We start from the raw sequence: 15,882 nt of genomic DNA on the forward strand, positions 1-15,882 counted from the left end.
TGAAAGCACAGTCCCGTGAAAACGCCACCGGAAGGATCCGGAGTTGTAAATATTACCAGTATTTTCGTCATTTCACAGCTTTCCAGTGAAACTTCCGTGATTGAATATGACAGTAAATGTAGTAAGAATCTATTTACGTGTACTTGAGGTGTTTCTTACACATTCTTAATCATTTCTGGGAACTATCATTGTGTATTTTAAGAGTTTTACCAAAATTAGACAGTTTGCTTAGAAGTATTTACTGGAATCGTCACCATTTCAACAGATTCACACAGAAAAACGCCAAAGCCAATCCTCCTTAATTGTAAATATAAACACTATTCTCGTCATTCCAAGGCTTTAGACACCAATTCTGAGCTCTGTAAGCATGAACTCTTAATATTTGAAAGCACAGTCCCGTGAAAACGCCACCGGAAATACCCAGAGTTGTAAATATTACCAGTGTTTTCTTCATTTCACAGCTTTCTACTGGAAACCTCCATCATTGAATAGGACAGTAAATGTAGTAAGAATCTATTTACGTGTACTTGAGGTTTTTCTTCCACGTTCTTAATCATTTCTGGGAACTATCATTGTGTATTTTAACAGTTTTACCAAAATTAGACAGTTTGCTTAGAAGTATTTACCGGAATCGTCACCATTTCAACTGATTCACACAGAAAAACGCCAAAGCCAATCCTCCTTAATTGCAAACGTAAACACTATTCTCGTCATTCCAAGGCTTTAGACACCAATTCTGATCTCTGTAAGCATGAACTCTTAATATTTGAAAGCACAGTCCCGTGAAAACGCCACTGGAAACAGCCAGAGTTGTAAATATTACCAGTATTTTCGTCATTTCACAGCTTTCTACTGGAAACCTCTATCATTGAATAGGACAGTAAATGTAGTAAGAATCTATTTACGTGTACTTGAGGTGTTTCTTACACGTTCTTAATCATTTCTGGGAAATATCATTGTGTAATTTAACAGTTTTTCCAAAATCAGACAGTTTGCTTAGAAGTATTTACCGGAATCGACACCCTTTTAACTGATTCACACAAATAAAAAGCCAAAGACAATTCTCCTTAATTGTAAACATAAACACTATTCTAGTCATTCCATGGCTTTGGACACCTATTCTGAGTTCTGTAAGCATGAACTCTTAATATTTGAAAACACAGTCCCGTGAAAACGCCACCGGAAGTACCCGGAGTTGTAAATACTACCAGTATTTTCCTCATTTCACAGCTTTCACCTGGAAACCTCTGTGATTATATAGGACAGTAAATGTAGTAAGAATCTATTTACGTGTACTTGAGGTGTTTCTTACACGTTCTTAATCATTTCTGGGAACTACCATTGTGTATTTTAACAGTTTTAACACAATTAGACAGTTTGCTTATCAGTATTTACCGGAATCGACACCATTTTAACTGATTCACACAAATAAAACGCAAAGCCAATCCTTCTTAATTGTAAACATGAACACTATTCTAGTCATTCCAAGGCTTTGGACACCTATTCTGAGCTCTGTAAGCATGAACTCTTAATATGTGAAAGCACAGTCCCGTGAAAACGCCACCGGAAGTACCCGGAGTTGAAAATATTACCGGTATATTTGTCATTTCAGAGTTTTACCAAAATTCTGAGCTCTGTAAGCATAAACTCTTAATATTTGAAAGCACAGTCCCCTGAAAACGCCACCGGAAGGATCCGGAGTTGTAAATATTACCAGTATTTTCGTCATTTCACAGCTTTCTAGTAGAAATTTCCGTGATTGAATACGACAGTAAATGTAGTAAGAATCTATTTACGTCTACTTGAGGTGTTTCTTACACGTTCTTAATCATTTCTGGGAACTATCATTGTGTATTTTAACAGTTTTACCAAAATTAGACAGTTTGCTTATCAGTATTTACCGGAATCATCACCCTTTTAACTAATTCACACAAATAAAACGCCAAGCCAATCCTTCTTAATTGTAAACATAAACACTATTCTAGTCATTCCAAGGCTTTGGACACCTATTCTGAGCTCTGTAAGCATGAACTCTTAATATTTGAAAGCACAGTCCCCTGAAAACGCCACTGGAAGTACCCAGAGTTGTAAATATTACCAGTATTTTCGTCATTTCACAGCTTTCCCCTGGAAACTTCCGTGATTGAATACGACAGTAAATGTAGTAAGAATCTATTTACGTGTACTTGAGGTGTTTCTTACACGTTTATAATCATTTCTGGGAACTACCATTGTGTATTTTAACAGTTTTAACACAATTAGACAGTTTGCTTAGAAGTATTTCCCGGAATCGTCACCATTTCAACTGATTCACACAGAAAAACGCCAAAGCCAATCCTCCGTAATTGTAAACATAAACACTATTCTAGTCATTCCAAGGCTTTGGACACCTATTCTGAGCTCTGTAAGCATGAACTCTTAATATTTGAAAACACAGTTCCGTGAAAACGCCACCGGAAGGACCCGGAGTTGTAAATATTACCAGTATTTTAGTCATTTCACAGTTTTACCAAAATTGTGAGCTCTGTAAGCTTGAACTCTTAATATTTGAAAGCACAGTCCCGTGAAAACGCCACCGGAAGGACACGCAGTTGTAAATACTACCAGTATTTTCGTCATTTCACAGCTTTCTACTGGAAACCTCCATCATTGAATAGGACAGTAAATGTAGTAAGAATCTATTTATGTGTACTTGAGGTTTTTCTTACACGTTCTTAATCATTTCTGGGAACTATCATTGTGTATTTTAACAGTTTTACCAAAATTAGACAGTTTGCTTAGAAGTATTTACCGGAATCGTCACCATTTCAACTGATTCACACAGAAAAACGCCAAGGCCAATCCTCCTTAATTGTAAACATAAACACTGTTCTCACATTCCAAGGCTTTGGCCACCTATTCTGAGCTCTGTAAGCATGAACTTTTAATATTTGAAAGCACAGTCCCCTGAAAACGCCACCGGAAGTACCAGGAATTGTAAATACTACCAGTATTTTCGTCATTTCACAGCTTTCACCTGGAAACCTCTTTGATTGAATAGGAGAGTAAATGTAGTAAGAATCTATTTACGTGTACTTGAGGTGTTTCTTACACGTTCTTAATCATTTCTGGGAACTACCATTGTATATTTTAACAGTTTTAACACAATTAGACAGTTTGCTTAGAAGTATTTCCCGGAATCGTCACCATTTCAACAGATGCACACAGAAAAACGCCAAAGCCAATCCTCCGTAATTGTAAACATAAACACTATTCTAGTCATTCCAAGGCTTTGGACACCTATTCTGAGCTCTGTAAGCATGAACTCTTAATATTTGAAAACACAGTTCCGTGAAAACGCCACCGGAAGGACCCGGAGTTTTAAATATTACCAGTATTTTAGTCATTTCACAGTCTTACCAAAATTGTGAGCTCTGTAAGCATGAACTCTTAATATTTGAAAGCACAGTCCCGTGAAAACGCCACCGGAAGGACACGCAGTTGTAAATATTACCAGTATTTTCGTCATTTCACAGCTTTCTACTGGAAACCTCCATCATTGAATAGGACAGCAAACGTAGTAAGAATCTATTTACGTGTACTTGAGGTGTTTCTTACACGTTTATAATCATTTCTGGGAACTATCATTGTGTATTTTAACTGTTTTAGAAAAATTAGACAGTTTGCTTAGAAGTATTTACCGTCATCGTCACCATTTTAACTGAATAACACAAAAAAACGCCAAAGCCAATCCTCCTTAATTGTAAACAGAAACACTATTCTCATCATTCCAAGGCTTTAGACACCAATTCTGATCTCTGTAAGCATGAACTCTTAATATTTGAAAGCACAGTCCCCTGAAAACGCCACTGGAAGTACCCAGAGTTGTAAATATTACCAGTATTTTCGTCATTTCACAGCTTTCTAATGGAAACCTCCATCATTGAATAGGACAGTAAATGTAGTAAGAATCTATTTACGTGTACTTGAGGTGTTTCTTACACGTTCTTAATCATTTCTGGGAACTACCATTGTATATTTTAACAGTTTTAACACAGTTAGACAGTTTGCTTAGAAGTATTTCCGGAATCGTCACCATTTCAACTGATTCACACAGAAAAACGCCAAAGCCAATCCTCCGTAATTGTAAACATAAACACTATTCTAGTCATTCCAAGGCTTTGGACACCTATTCTGAGCTCTGTAAGCATGAACTCTTAATATTTGAAAACACAGTTCCGTGAAAATGCCACCGGAAGGACCCGGAGTTGTAAATATTACCAGTATTTTAGTCATTTCACAGTTTTACCAAAATTGTGACCTCTGTAAGCATGAACTCTTAATATTTGAAAGCACAGTCCCGTGAAAACGCCACCGGAAGGACCCGCAGTTGTAAATATTACCAGTATTTTCGTCATTTCACAGCTTTCACCTGGAAACCTCAGTGTTTGAATACGACAGCAAATGTAGTAAGAATCTATTTACGTGTACTTGAGGTGTTTCTTACACGTTCTTAATCATTTCTGGGAACTATCATTGTGTATTTTAACAGTTTTACCAAAATTAGACAGTTTGCTTATCAGTATTTACCGGAATCGTCACCCTTTTAACTAATTCACACAAATAAAACGCCAAAGCCAATCCTTCTTAATTGCAAACATAAACACCATTCTAGTCATTCCAAGGCTTTGGACACCTATTCTGAGCTCTGTAAGCATGAACTCTTAATATGTGAAAGCACAGACCCGTGAAAACGCCACCGGAAGTAACCGGAGTTGTAAGTATTACCAGTATTTTAGTCATTTCACAGTTTTACCAATATTCTGAGCTCTGTAAGCATGAAGTCTTAATATTTGAAAGCACAGTTCCATGAAAACGCCACCGGAAGGACCCGGAGTTGTAAATATTCCCAGTATTTTCGTCATTTCACAGCTTTCCCCTGGAAACTTCCGTGATTGAATACGACAGTAAATGTAGTAAGAATCTATTTACGTGTACTTGAGGTGTTTCTTACACGTTCTTAGTCATTTCTGGGAACTATCATTGTGTATTTTAACAGTTTTAACACAATTAGACAGTTTGCTTAGAAGTATTTAGCGGAATCGTCACCATTTTAACTGATTCACACGAAAAAACGCCAAAGCCAATTCTCCTTAATTGTAAACAGAAACACTATTCTCGTCATTCCAAGGCTTTAGACACCAATTCTGAGCTCTGTAAGCACGAACTCTTAATATTTGAAAGCACAGTCCCGTGAAAACGCCACTGGAAGTACCCACAGTTGTAAATATTACCAGTATTTTCATCATTTCACAGCTTTCTAATGGAAACCTCCATCATTGAATAGGACAGTAAATGTAGTAAGAATCTATTTACGTGTACTTGAGGTGTTTCTTACACGTTCTTAATCATTTCTGGGAACTATCATTGTGTATTTTAACAGTTTTACCAAAATTAGACAGTTTGCTTAGAAGTATTTACCGGAATCGTCACCATTTCAACTGATTCACACAGAAAAACGCCAAAGCCAATCCTCCTTAATTGTAAACAGAAACACTATTCTCGTCATTCCAAGGCTTTAGACACCAATTCTGAGCTCTGTAAGCATGAACTCTTAATATTTGAAAGCACAGTCCCGTGAAAACGCCACCGGAAGGACACGCAGTTGTAAATACTACCAGTATTTTTGTCATTTCACAGCTTTCTACTGGAAACCTCCATCATTGAATAGGACAGTAAATGTAGTAAGAATCTATTTATGTGTACTTGAGGTTTTTCTTACACGTTCTCAATCATTTCTGGGAACTATCATTGTGTATTTTAACAGTTTTACCAAAATTAGACAGTTTGCTTAGAAGTATTTACCGGAATCGTCACCATTTCAACTGATTCACACAGAAAAACGCCAAGGCCAATCCTCCTTAATTGTAAACATAAACACTGTTCTCACATTCCAAGGCTTTGGCCACCTATTCTGAGCTCTGTAAGCATGAACTTTTAATATTTGAAAGCACAGTCCCCTGAAAACGCCACCGGAAGTACCCGGAGTTGTAAATACTACCAGTATTTTCGTCATTTCACAGCTTTCACCTGGAAACCTCTTTCATTGAATAGGAGAGTAAATGTAGTAAGAATCTATTTACGTGTACTTGAGGTGTTTCTTACACGTTCTTAATCATTTCTGGGAACTACCATTGTATATTTTAACAGTTTTAACACAATTAGACAGTTTGCTTAGAAGTATTTCCCGGAATCGTCACCATTTCAACTGATGCACACAGAAAAACGCCAAAGCCAATCCTCCGTAATTGTAAACATAAACACTATTCTAGTCATTCCAAGGCTTTGGACACCTATTCTGAGCTCTGTAAGCATGAACTCTTAATATTTGAAAACACAGTTCCGTGAAAACGCCACCGGAAGGACCCGGAGTTGTAAATATTACCAGTATTTTAGTCATTTCACAGTCTTACCAAAATTGTGAGCTCTGTAAGCATGAACTCTTAATATTTGAAAGCACAGTCCCGTGAAAACGCCACCGGAAGGACACGCAGTTGTAAATATTACCAGTATTTTCGTCATTTCACAGCTTTCTACTGGAAACCTCCATCATTGAATAGGACAGCAAACGTAGTAAGAATCTATTTACGTGTACTTGAGGTGTTTCTTACACGTTTATAATCATTTCTGGGAACTATCATTGTGTATTTTAACTGTTTTAGAAAAATTAGACAGTTTGCTTAGAAGTATTTACCGTCATCGTCACCATTTTAACTGAATAACACAAAAAAACGCCAAAGCCAATCCTCCTTAATTGTAAACAGAAACACTATTCTCATCATTCCAAGGCTTTAGACACCAATTCTGATCTCTGTAAGCATGAACTCTTAATATTTGAAAGCACAGTCCCCTGAAAACGCCACTGGAAGTACCCAGAGTTGTAAATATTACCAGTATTTTCGTCATTTCACAGCTTTCTAATGGAAACCTCCATCATTGAATAGGACAGTAAATGTAGTAAGAATCTATTTACGTGTACTTGAGGTGTTTCTTACACGTTCTTAATCATTTCTGGGAACTACCATTGTATATTTTAACAGTTTTAACACAGTTAGACAGTTTGCTTAGAAGTATTTCCGGAATCGTCACCATTTCAACTGATTCACACAGAAAAACGCCAAAGCCAATCCTCCGTAATTGTAAACATAAACACTATTCTAGTCATTCCAAGGCTTTGGACACCTATTCTGAGCTCTGTAAGCATGAACTCTTAATATTTGAAAACACAGTTCCGTGAAAATGCCACCGGAAGGACCCGGAGTTGTAAATATTACCAGTATTTTAGTCATTTCACAGTTTTACCAAAATTGTGAGCTCTGTAAGCATGAACTCTTAATATTTGAAAGCACAGTCCCGTGAAAACGCCACCGGAAGGACCCGCAGTTGTAAATATTACCAGTATTTTCGTCATTTCACAGCTTTCTACTCGAAACCTCCATCATTGAATAGGACAGCAAACGTAGTAAGAATCTATTTACGTGTACTTGAGGTGTTTCTTACACGTTTATAATCATTTCTGGGAACTATCATTGTGTATTTTAACAGTTTTACCAAAATTAGACAGTTTGCTTAGAAGTATTTACCGTCATCGTCACCATTTTAACTGATTAACACAAAAAAACGCCAAAGCCAATCCTCCTTAATTGTAAACAGAAACACTATTCTCGTCATTCCAAGGCTTTAGACACCAATTCTGATCTCTGTAAGCATGAACTCTTAATATTTGAAAGCACAGTCCCGTGAAAACGGCACCAGAAGTACCCAAAGTTGTAAATATTACCAGTATTTTCGTCATTTCACAGCTTTCCACTGGAAACTTCCGTGATTGAATACGACAGTAAATGTTGTAAGAATCTATTTACGTGTACTTGAGGTGTTTCTTACACGTTCTTAATCATTTCTGGGAACTATCATTGTGTATTTTAACAGTTTTACCAAAATTAGACAGTTTGCTTAGAAGTATTTACCGGAATCGTCACCATTTCAACTGATTCACACAGAAAAACGCCAAAGCCAATCCTCCTTAATTGCAAACGTAAACACTATTCTCGTCATTCCAAGGCTTTAGACACCAATTCTGATCTCTGTAAGCATGAACTCTTAATATTTGAAAGCACAGTCCCGTGAAAACGCCACTGGAAACAGCCAGAGTTGTAAATATTACCAGAATTTTCGTCATTTCACAGCTTTCTACTGGAAACCTCTATCATTGAATAGGACAGTAAATGTAGTAAGAATCTATTTACGTGTACTTGAGGTGTTTCTTACACGTTCTTAATCATTTCTGGGAAATATCATTGTGTAATTTAACAGTTTTTCCAAAATCAGACAGTTTGCTTAGAAGTATTTACCGGAATCGACACCCTTTTAACTGATTCACACAAATAAAAAGCCAAAGACAATTCTCCTTAATTGTAAACATAAACACTATTCTAGTCATTCCAAGGCTTTGGACACCTATTCTGAGTTCTGTAAGCATGAGCTCTTAATATTTGAAAACACAGTCCCGTGAAAACGCCACCGGAAGTACCCGGAGTTGTAAATACTACCAGTATTTTCCTCATTTCACAGCTTTCACCTGGAAACCTCTGTGATTATATAGGACAGTAAATGTAGTAAGAATCTATTTACGTGTACTTGAGGTGTTTCTTACACGTTCTTAATCATTTCTGGGAACTACCATTGTGTATTTTAACAGTTTTAACACAATTAGACAGTTTGCTTATCAGTATTTACCGGAATCGACACCATTTTAACTGATTCACACAAATAAAACGCAAAGCCAATCCTTCTTAATTGTAAACATGAACACTATTCTAGTCATTCCAAGGCTTTGGACACCTATTCTGAGCTCTGTAAGCATGAACTCTTAATATGTGAAAGCACAGTCCCGTGAAAACGCCACCGGAAGTATCCGGAGTTGAAAATATTACCGGTATATTTGTCATTTCACAGTTTTACCAAAATTCTGAGCTCTGTAAGCATAAACTCTTAATATTTGAAAGCACAGTCCCCTGAAAACGCCACCGGAAGGATCCGGAGTTGTAAATATTACCAGTATTTTCGTCATTTCACAGCTTTCCAGTAGAAACTTCCGTGATTGAATACGACAGTAAATGTAGTAAGAATCTATTTACGTGTACTTGAGGTGTTTCTTACACGTTCTTAATCATTTCTGGGAACTATCATTGTGTATTTTAACAGTTTTACCAAAATTAGACAGTTTGCTTATCAGTATTTACCGGAATCGTCACCCTTTTAACTAATTCACACAAATAAAACGCCAAAGCCAATCCTTCTTAATTGCAAACATAAACACCATTCTAGTCATTCCAAGGCTTTGGACACCTATTCTGAGCTCTGTAAGCATGAACTCTTAATATGTGAAAGCACAGACCCGTGAAAACGCCACCGGAAGTAACCGGAGTTGTAAGTATTACCAGTATTTTAGTCATTTCACAGTTTTACCAATATTCTGAGCTCTGTAAGCATGAAGTCTTAATATTTGAAAGCACAGTTCCATGAAAACGCCACCGGAAGGACCCGGAGTTGTAAATATTCCCAGTATTTTCGTCATTTCACAGCTTTCCCCTGGAAACTTCCGTGATTGAATACGACAGTAAATGTTTGAAGAATCTATTTACGTGTACTTGAGGTGTTTCTTACACGTTCTTAGTCATTTCTGGGAACTATCATTGTGTATTTTAACAGTTTTAACACAATTAGACAGTTTGCTTAGAAGTATTTAGCGGAATCGTCACCATTTTAACTGATTCACACGAAAAAACGCCAAAGCCAATTCTCCTTAATTGTAAACAGAAACACTATTCTCGTCATTCCAAGGCTTTAGACACCAATTCTGAGCTCTGTAAGCACGAACTCTTAATATTTGAAAGCACAGTCCCGTGAAAACGCCACTGGAAGTACCCACAGTTGTAAATATTACCAGTATTTTCATCATTTCACAGCTTTCTAATGGAAACCTCCATCATTGAATAGGACAGTAAATGTAGTAAGAATCTATTTACGTGTACTTGAGGTGTTTCTTACACGTTCTTAATCATTTCTGGGAACTATCATTGTGTATTTTAACAGTTTTACCAAAATTAGACAGTTTGCTTAGAAGTATTTACCGGAATCGTCACCATTTCAACTGATTCACACAGAAAAACGCCAAAGCCAATCCTCCTTAATTGTAAACAGAAACACTATTCTCGTCATTCCAAGGCTTTAGACACCAATTCTGAGCTCTGTAAGCATGAACTCTTAATATTTGAAAGCACAGTCCCGTGAAAACGCCACCGGAAGGACACGCAGTTGTAAATACTACCAGTATTTTCGTCATTTCACAGCTTTCTACTGGAAACCTCCATCATTGAATAGGACAGTAAATGTAGTAAGAATCTATTTATGTGTACTTGAGGTTTTTCTTACACGTTCTTAATCATTTCTGGGAACTATCATTGTGTATTTTAACAGTTTTACCAAAATTAGACAGTTTGCTTAGAAGTATTTACCGGAATCGTCACCATTTCAACTGATTCACACAGAAAAACGCCAAGGCCAATCCTCCTTAATTGTAAACATAAACACTGTTCTCACATTCCAAGGCTTTGGCCACCTATTCTGAGCTCTGTAAGCATGAACTTTTAATATTTGAAAGCACAGTCCCCTGAAAACGCCACCGGAAGTACCCGGAGTTGTAAATACTACCAGTATTTTCGTCATTTCACAGCTTTCACCTGGAAACCTCTTTGATTGAATAGGAGAGTAAATGTAGTAAGAATCTATTTACGTGTACTTGAGGTGTTTCTTACACGTTCTTAATCATTTCTGGGAACTACCATTGTATATTTTAACAGTTTTAACACAATTAGACAGTTTGCTTAGAAGTATTTCCCGGAATCGTCACCATTTCAACTGATGCACACAGAAAAACGCCAAAGCCAATCCTCCGTAATTGTAAACATAAACACTATTCTAGTCATTCCAAGGCTTTGGACACCTATTCTGAGCTCTGTAAGCATGAACTCTTAATATTTGAAAACACAGTTCCGTGAAAACGCCACCGGAAGGACCCGGAGTTGTAAATATTACCAGTATTTTAGTCATTTCACAGTCTTACCAAAATTGTGAGCTCTGTAAGCATGAACTCTTAATATTTGAAAGCACAGTCCCGTGAAAACGCCACCGGAAGGACACGCAGTTGTAAATATTACCAGTATTTTCGTCATTTCACAGCTTTCTACTGGAAACCTCCATCATTGAATAGGACAGCAAACGTAGTAAGAATCTATTTACGTGTACTTGAGGTGTTTCTTACACGTTTATAATCATTTCTGGGAACTATCATTGTGTATTTTAACTGTTTTAGAAAAATTAGACAGTTTGCTTAGAAGTATTTACCGTCATCGTCACCATTTTAACTGAATAACACAAAAAAACGCCAAAGCCAATCCTCCTTAATTGTAAACAGAAACACTATTCTCATCATTCCAAGGCTTTAGACACCAATTCTGATCTCTGTAAGCATGAACTCTTAATATTTGAAAGCACAGTCCCCTGAAAACGCCACTGGAAGTACCCAGAGTTGTAAATATTACCAGTATTTTCGTCATTTCACAGCTTTCTAATGGAAACCTCCATCATTGAATAGGACAGTAAATGTAGTAAGAATCTATTTACGTGTACTTGAGGTGTTTCTTACACGTTCTTAATCATTTCTGGGAACTACCATTGTATATTTTAACAGTTTTAACACAGTTAGACAGTTTGCTTAGAAGTATTTCCGGAATCGTCACCATTTCAACTGATTCACACAGAAAAACGCCAAAGCCAATCCTCCGTAATTGTAAACATAAACACTATTCTAGTCATTCCAAGGCTTTGGACACCTATTCTGAGCTCTGTAAGCATGAACTCTTAATATTTGAAAACACAGTTCCGTGAAAATGCCACCGGAAGGACCCGGAGTTATAAATATTACCAGTATTTTAGTCATTTCACAGTTTTACCAAAATTGTGAGCTCTGTAAGCATGAACTCTTAATATTTGAAAGCACAGTCCCGTGAAAACGCCACCGGAAGGACCCGCAGTTGTAAATATTACCAGTATTTTCGTCATTTCACAGCTTTCTACTCGAAACCTCCATCATTGAATAGGACAGCAAACGTAGTAAGAATCTATTTACGTGTACTTGAGGTGTCTCTTACACGTTTATAATCATTTCTGGGAACTACCATTGTGTATTTTAACTGTTTTACAAAAATTAGACAGTTTGCTTAGAAGTATTTACCGTCATCGTCACCATTTTAACTGATTAACACAAAAAAACGCCAAAGCCAATCCTCCTTAATTGTAAACAGAAACACTATTCTCGTCATTCCAAGGCTTTAGACACCAATTCTGATCTCTGTAAGCATGAACTCTTAATATTTGAAAGCACAGTCCCGTGAAAACGGCACCAGAGGTACCCAGAGTTGTAAATATTACCAGTATTTTCGTCATTTCACAGCTTTCCACTGGAAACTTCCGTGATTGAATACGACAGTAAATGTTGTAAGAATCTATTTACGTGTACTTGAGGTGTTTCTTACACGTTCTTAATCATTTCTGGGAACTATCATTGTGTATTTTAACAGTTTTACCAAAATTAGACAATTTGCTTAGTAGTATTTACCGGAATCGTCACCATTTCAACTGATTCACACAGAAAAACGCCAAAGCCAATCCTCCTCAATTGTAAACAGAAACACTATTCTCGTCATTCCAAGGCTTTAGACACCAATTCTGAGCTCTGTAAGCACGAACTCTTAATATTTGAAAGCACAGTCCCGTGAAAACGCCACCGGAAGTACCCAGAGTTGTAGATATTACCAGTATTTTCGTCATTTCACACCTTTCTACTGGAAACCTCCATCATTGAATAGGACAGCAAACGTAGTAAGAATCTATTTACGTGTACTTGAGGTGTTTCTTACACGTTTATAATCATTTCTGGGAACTATCATTGTGTATTTTAACTGTTTTACAAAAATTAGACAGTTTGCTTAGAAGTATTTACCGGAATCGTCACCATTTTAACTGATTAACACAAAAAAACGCCAAAGCCAATCCTCCTTAATTGTAAACAGAAACACTATTCTCGTCATTCCAAGGCTTTAGACACCAATTCTGAGCTCTGTAAGCATGAACTCTTAATATTTGAAAGCACAGTCCCGTGAAAACGCCACCGGAAGTACCCGGAGTTGTAAATACTACCAGTATTTTCGTCATTTCACAGCTTTCTACTGGAAACCTCCATCATTGAATAGGACAGTAAATGTAGTAAGAATCTATTTATGTGTACTTGAGGTTTTTCTTACACGTTCTTAATCATTACTGGGAACTATCACTGTGTATTTTAACAGTTTTACCAAAATTAGACAGTTTGCTTAGAAGTATTTACCGGAATCGTCACCATTTCAACTGATTCACACAGAAAAACGCCAAAGCCAATCCTCCTTAATTGTAAACATAAACACTGTTCTCACATTCCAAGGCTTTGGCCACCTATTCTGAGCTCTGTAAGCATGAACTTTTAATATTTGAAAGCACAGTCCCCTGAAAACGCCACCGGAAGTACCTGGAGTTGTAAATACTACCAGTATTTTCGTCATTTCACAGCTTTCACCTGGAAACCTCTTTGATTGAATAGGAGAGTAAATGTAGTAAGAATCTATTTACGTGTACTTGAGGTGTTTCTTACACGTTCTTAATCATTTCTGGGAACTACCATTGTATATTTTAACTGTTTTAACACAATTAGACAGTTTGCTTAGAAGTATTTCCCGGAATCGTCACCATTTCAACTGATTCACACAGAAAAACGCCAAAGCCAATCCTCCGTAATTGTAAACATAAACACTATTCCAATCATTCCAAGGCTTTGGCCACCTATTCTGAGCTCTGTAAGCATGAACTCTTAATATTTGAAAACACAGTTCCGTGAAAACGCCACCGGAAGGACCCGGAGTTGTAAATATTACCAGTATTTTAGTCATTTCACAGTTTTACCAAAATTGTGAGCTCTGTAAGCATGAACTCTTAATATTTGAAAGCACAGTCCCGTGAAAACGCCACCGGAAGGACCCGCAGTTGTAAATATTACCAGTATTTTCGTCATTTCACAGCTTTCTACTCAAAACCTCCATCATTGAATAGGACAGCAAACGTAGTAAGAATCTATTTACGTGTACTTGAGGTGTTTCTTACACGTTTATAATCATTTCTGGGAACTATCATTGTGTATTTTAACTGTTTTACAAAAATTAGACAGTTTGCTTAGAAGTATTTACCGTCATCGTCACCATTGTAACTGAATAACACAAAAAAACGCCAAAGCCAATCCTCCTTAATTGTAAACAGAAACACTATTCTCGTCATTCCAAGGCTTTAGACACCAATTCTGATCTCTGTAAGCATGAACTCTTAATATTTGAAAGCACAGTCCCCTGAAAACGCCACTGGAATTACCCGGAGTTGTAAATACTACCAGTATTTTCGTCATTTCACAGCTTTCTCCTGGAAACCTCCGTGATTGAATACCACAGTAAATGTAGTAAGAATCTATTTACGTGTACTTGAGGTGTTTCTTACACGTTCTTAATCATTTATGGGAACTATCATTGTGTATTTTAACAGTTTTACCAAAATTAGACAGTTTGCTTAGAAGTATTTACCGGAATCGTCACCATTTCAACTGATTCACACAGAAAAACGCCAAAGCCAATCCTCCTTAATTGTAAACATAAACACTATTCTCGTCATTCCAAGGCTTTTGACACCAATTCTGAGCTCTGTAAGCATGAACTCTTAATATTTGAATGCACAGTCCCGTGAAAACGGCACCGGAAGTACCCAGAGTTGTAAATATTACCAGTATTTTCGTCATTTCACAGCTTTCTACTGGAAACCTCCATCATTGAATAGGACAGTAAATGTAGTAAGAATCTATTTACGTGTACTTGAGGTTTTTCTTACACGTTCTTAATCATTTCTGGGAACTATCATTGTGTATTTTAACAGTTTTACCAAAATTAGACAGTTTGCTTAGAAGTATTTACCGGAATCGTCACCATTTCAACTGATTCACACAGAAAAACGCCAAAGCCAATCCTCCTTAATTGTAAACATAAACACTGTTCTCACATTCCAAGGCTTTGGCCACCTATTCTGAGCTCTGTAAGCATGAACTTTTAATATTTGAAAGCACAGTCCCCTGAAAACGCCACCGGAAGTACCCGGAGTTGTAAATACTACCAGTATTTTCGTCATTTCACAGCTTTCACCTGGAAACCTCTTTGATTGAATAGGAGAGTAAATGTAGTAAGAATCTATTTATGTGTACTTGAGGTGTTTCTTACACGTTCTTAATCATTTCTGGGAACTACCATTGTATATTTTAACAGTTTTAACACAATTAGACAGTTTGCTTAGAAGTATTTCCCGGAATCGTCACCATTTCAACTGATGCACACAGAAAAACGCCAAAGCCAATCCTCCGTAATTGTAAACATAAACACTATTCTAGTCATTCCAAGGCTTTGGACACCTATTCTGAGCTCTGTAAGCATGAACTCTTAATATTTGAAAACACAGTTTCGTGAAAACGCCACCGGAAGGACCCGGAGTTGTAAATATTACCAGTATTTTAGTCATTTCACAGTTTTACCAAAATTGTGAGCTCTGTAAGCATGAACTCTTACTATTTGAAAGCACAGTCCCGTGAAAACGCCACCGGAAGGACCCGCAGTTGTAAATATTACCAGTATTTTCGTCATTTCACAGCTTTCTATTGGAAAC

The sequence above is a fragment of the Myotis daubentonii genome, chromosome 16 (genome assembly GCF_963259705.1).
Source record: "Myotis daubentonii chromosome 16, mMyoDau2.1, whole genome shotgun sequence".
NCBI classification, from domain to species: Eukaryota; Metazoa; Chordata; class Mammalia; order Chiroptera; family Vespertilionidae; genus Myotis; species Myotis daubentonii.